Here is a 6057-nt window from a genome sequence, read left to right on the forward strand (position 1 = left end):
TTTACAGACACTATCATCGTTCGTCTCGATCTTCAGAGCCACCCACATCCGTGATATAGTTTCCAAATGGCAGCTTACTACTTCCTTGTGACGATGAGATGTGTTTAATTACCTCGAGATAACTTACTTGGTGTTTGCCTCTCGGTCTGTATCAAACTGAGACACAAAGATATTAGCTGGATGTAGACGACGACAAACATGTAGTATTTCAGCTCATTGAGATCATGGTCACCAACACCAATAGAGACGCCGTGTGTTGGGCAAAGGACTAATCTCGCTGATACAGTTTCCACAGAGAAATATGTAAAACAGGTATACAGAGCATGAAAGGCTGGACCATCAGAGAGTGAACTTCTTGAATGTGTGAAGGGGAGATATGGGCAGGATATTATAAAGTCAGATTCAGTAACGTTCATTTATAGTGCCGGAAAGATGCCATCAGACCGTTTCAACAAAGGACAATATCAAGTCTAAGTCTTTTCAAGGATCACCTTCTCACATATAAGGAAATCTTGCAATCAGTCTCTATGCTTCGAATGAGCCTCCTAAGTATTCAGCTGTTCCGGACATACGTTTATTTCCAGTGAAATATGCACTTTGCCACTATAAAGCAACTGGGAATAGGAAGTATAACCAATGCAAAGAATGTAGATATATGAATCTACTTCATTGGTTTTTGGACACTCTCCTGTTATCCTGGTTTGGCATGATCTGTGGACATGGTTTGCACATACAAAGGCATTTAAAGTCAAAAAGTAAAAATTTGTCAAAATAACTGAAAATGTGATCTAAGGAAAGACGCAATTCTGGGTAGATGTTCCAATACCGTAGAACGAATATTCGTTGGAAAGGGCACGCAATCATTTCGTCCCCTTGTGTGTCATTCGGACAATGAGATTACTTGGGGCTAATTGGTGCAGGCCATCTGCAGCCTACTCTTCTAGAATTCTGACAATTGGGTAGCAACTGTTCGCAAACCAGTGAAAACGAAGTGTTCGACGTGTTTGGTCCTAAGGCATACGCATACTGTCTCAGGTGATAGTTGAATTTGGTTTGATGCCGCACCATCACATTTCCCGACATATCACAAAGGTTACACAAAGATAAGTAGTCCCCACACAATATGTTTTTATCACATTACCAGAACATATAAATGTGATTACGGTGATGAAACGTACGTTTCAGCAATAAATGACTGCTCTTAGAAATGAACACGAAGTGAAAGAAGAGACCAAAATATGTACATGTCCACATCATCCTATTACCAGGAAATAATTGCTGTATAGTGTTACAGTATAGTTACAACTATCATTTGATGAGCTCTCATGAGTGCTCTTGCTTAACAACACTATAAGAATACGTACCATAACATCGTAATGTAATAAAAGGAGTTGTGATCCTAAACGTGAACTACCTTTCTTTGCAATTATATGTACATGATAATTTGATCACAAATGTTTGAACTACGTAACATATTCTGTGCTGCAAAATGGACATTTAGAGGTTTCAACTCTTTTAATTTGATTAGCATATATTTTAAATTAGAATTAAGTTAAAGAACTTAGATGTGTTCAACAACATTTTGCATCAGTATCAGTCAACGATGAGCCTGCTAACATATGTCCACTATATACAACGGAAAGTGACAGACGGGTCAGCGTAGAAACCATTTGCCTTTAATGTTTTATGTTTGCATGCTAGACAGTGCTGTATAAGTAGACCACCACCATGCCTAGTGTCCAGGGACAAGTGCTACGTCATCTTGGTCACTTATGTCCAATCCGGATGTCATTAACCTAATCATCGAGGGCAAGGTAGCCCTGATGAGATACTCCTCGCTTTGTTAAACCTGTTTGATCACATTTCAGCCCCGTGTCCAACACCAGGCTGTGTGATAACGCTCCCGTTCGATTGGAGAATCCGGTGTCTCCAGGACTGATCATTCGATTTGGTTATTCAGCCTGCTAGTTACTGGTTAACCCCTTCACCTCTATCCCTACCAATCTAATCAAGTGACAACTGGATAGCTGCTTCTTGTCGACACGGGAAAGTGAAATAATGAACTTATTCTCCTGTTTGTCTATATGATATTCCAAAAGCGTGTTAGTTATTTCGATCCATTTTACACATAAAGACAGCTAGGTTATTCACATCTCAGGATGCGATTGAAGATCCAAAACCAGGTGAAATTTGAGTGTTCGTTTGCGTGTAGGAAATATAGGGTAATTCAGTTTACACATATGTACATAGTAAGCGTCAATGTTGGTTAGTCTAATCAGTCAAAAATGAATGCAACAGTTTGTTCTCCATCTTTAACAAAAGATTCGGTTTCATTGGATTCGAAATGCACACAAAGTAAACCAATCACTGAAGGTAACGGGGCTTCATTTGAACGGGCGGTAAACGTCTTATCATGTTTGAAATATATAATTGTAATAACAATTGACTCACTATATTATTACTGAGGTCCGTCTAACAGTTATTGGATATACTAATTATAAGCTACAGCGACCACATTGCCATTAGGGATCAGATAGATTGATCAAACGGATCAAAACGCTAGGAATAGAAGTCCATTCCCAAACAACTTCTTCCCACGTCAGGATTGAGTGCCGTGTAAATTCTCATAAGATATGTCTACATGACTATATTGTATTCCAAAACAAATGAGAGTAGAGTTAAAATTCTTTATGCCCTAACCACGTAATTAATTACTTAAATTCTTGAGGTCCTAACAAAACAAAACAAAACAAAACAAAACAAAAACTAAACTAAAACAAAACAAAACAAACAAACCCAAAACCCAAACCATGCCAAACCAAAAAACCCCTAAAAAAACCAAACACCAAACCCACCAAAAACAAAAACAAATAAACCCCAAACAAACCAAAAATTCACCCCCTTCAAAAAATAGGAGTATTTGGAGTTGCAGTCAGCATGACTGTGGATGTACAGTCTCTCTGCCATTAGCTGTTTGGGGTAGGGTGTACTAGAGACGAAAGTGATAGAAATGCGACAGTGTTATAGACGAAGGGAGACAACTCCAATTTACTATGGGTGCTGCATTTGAAAGATATACTTTGAAAATGGTTGAAAATAGAAATGACTATGTGGAATGACCTTTACAGTTTTTTTTTCCAAACTAATGTAAATAAATGTAAAACTATACACATAATGCGATACCTTCAGGTTGTCGCAACACATGCACATTTGAAAGAAACAAGGTTGACATATTTCTGAAAGAGCGCAGATAGAGTTTCATAGTAGAATGGTTTACAGTTATCTGTTGTTAAGAGCAAATTAGATGTTATTTTTCCTCCGTGGAAGTATTTGCTAGTCTGACGTGAGTCATGGAATACTTTTTTGTCGGACAATGCGAGTCCACATATTTGAGTTCTTGCATAAAGAAATCGCTATTCATTAAATGAAATGGTTAGTCCAGCGTTAGATGTTTCTCGACATCAAACCAAAATTTTAAATGTTTATATGTGTAATGCTTAATAACTGAATGTCGAAACGATTGCCAGAGCTGAACAAAATACTTTGGAAGTCTTTGATTGAGTTCTGACGAGAAGATATTTCGCAATTTGTTTTGCATCCATACATTTCCCAAAGAAACAGTTGTCATCTTTGTTTCTAAAGTTTGTCGTCCAGCATCTGAGATAGATTGAAACATCCTGTATTCTGAACGTAGGAGCTTTGATGTGTTCATATGAAAGTTTTACGCCAGTGTTTGATTGTGTTTTATGTACAGGGAAATACAAGTTATAGATGGGTCACGTCGCATTTTTTCTTTTTAAAAAAACGTATTCTGTGTGTTATTTGTGTCACTTGCAGAGTATGTACACGATTTCTGCCATTCGGCAGTGTTCCCATCGCATCAGACCCATAACTCAATAGTACGATGACCATGACACAACTCTTTCGGCGGGTCTCGTGCAGGACAACACTCTTCCGGTATCATACTTACAGCTGGTGCCATCATTTGGTTTCAGTGCCGTTCACAGACAGTTTGTAATTTACTATAAAAGCAATAATATTTGTTTCTGAAGATAGTCAAGATTAGGTATTGCTCTGCACTGACGTTTTACATTTACATAATATTGTCCTCTTGATCGTTTTCAACATTCGTGACAAACTCGTGTTATACCGGGACAAGCTTGGCGATTACGGAAAAGGGGAGAGTGGTGACAAAAGCGTTTTCAAGAATATGTACATTATTTCCTTTGGAAGTTCTTTGTGTATCCTCCAGCTGACACATAATTAGCAAAGAGGAGAATGAAATCTCTAGGCTTGTCTGTTTATTCAAATATGCCTTTTCTATCCTTCGCTATTGACCGTTGAGAACCTGAATGATGAATACATTGACTTAAAGTGCATTCCACCAAGCCCCATGGGTGTACGATCCAGGTCACCCTCAGCTGCCCTCTGTGATTTAGCTGGCTCCCAATGAACATGGCGATCTTATTTGTTCAACCTTTGAGGGAGCGAGTGCAGGCGTGCATGTTTGAGTGATGACATTACACGTTTGCCTCCATTAGCAATATTCCAGGAATCTCGGACAGTAAAGTGTATGACACCAGATGGCAGCGTAGACACGACGTGCAGAATGTGTGTGGCATAAGAGACGATGGTCTTTATTTGCCTGGTGTCATGAAGACTGGTCCTATTACTGTGCCTGTTGTGATGTCTGTGAGGTAGTAATTGTGTGTCTATGTTTTGAGTTTATGTGATTCAGATTCAAGATTTCCCTTGTAACCACCATCGGCCTCCATGCACCCTGTCACTGTGCCTGTTGTGATACCTGTGATGGAGTAATTATGTGTGTATCTTCTGAGTTTATGTGATTCAGATTCAAAATTTCTCTCGTAACCACAATCGGTCTCCATGCACCCTGTCACTGTGCCTGTTGTGATACCTGTGATGGAGTAATTATGTGTGTATCTTCTGAGTTTATGTGATTCAGATTCAAAATTTCTCTCGTAACCACAATCGGTCTCCATGCACCCTGTCACTGTGCCTGTTGTGATATCTGTGATGGTGTAATTATGTGTGTATCTTCTGAGTTTATGTGATTCAGATTCAAAATTTCTCTCGTAACCACCATCGACCTCCATGCACCTGTCACTGTGCCTGTTGTGATACCTGTGGTGGTGTAATTATGTGTGTATCGCCTGAGTTTATGTGATTCAGATTCAAAATTTCTCTCGTAACCACCATCGACCTCCATGCACCCTGTCACTGTGCCTGTTGTGATACCTGTGATGGAGTAATTATGTGTGTATCTTCTGGGTTTATGTGATTCAGATTCTATGTTTCCCTGGTAACCTCAGTCTGTGTTCATGAGCGATAATGTAACACACAATTATATATAATGTAGGACACGAATAAATGAATACATTCATATGTAACTATAGATACACACGTTTAGTCCGTAGCCTCAGATTGTGTTCCGCTTATATGAGGGCTTGATTTATTCTTTATAAATAACTGTAAAGAACTTAATATCAAGATGCTTTTTATTTGGATAGTTTTTATTGAGTATATCGTCGTTTTAAATTCGAGGTGTTTGGACAGGTTTTACGTCTTCTATCGATGCGTGTTAATCTGTGTTTTCTTAACACCTGATAACGAAATATAGTAGAATGATTGTTCCCATTTGTCTTATAGTTTACACAGGCGGTCATCGTCCGGTGTCAACCTAAAGTTGTGGTTTAATGTTTGTTTTGCCGTTATCTATACTTTATTTGGAAAATAGTCTGTCTGCATTTTGACTGCGATATGTGTGTGATTGAAGCATTCGGGTTCGATTCCCCTCATCGGTCTGATGTCTGCAGCAGATTTCTGGTGTTTCCATGATATTGCTGTAATATTGCCTAAACTACTCACTCACTTTATGTATGTTGACAGCTGTGCCTGTTCGTGTCTGTTTAGTGAGCTGTAAGTGTATTTTGTGTGTTTACCTCTATAGTCGACGTTGTGACTACTATCTTTGACGTTTTGTCTGTGACAGCGTCCACTGAGTTATCAAGAGATTGAACAATGGTTGTTATGTAG

The sequence above is a fragment of the Haliotis asinina genome, chromosome 3 (assembly GCF_037392515.1).
Source record: "Haliotis asinina isolate JCU_RB_2024 chromosome 3, JCU_Hal_asi_v2, whole genome shotgun sequence".
Lineage (NCBI taxonomy): Eukaryota > Metazoa > Mollusca > Gastropoda > Lepetellida > Haliotidae > Haliotis > Haliotis asinina.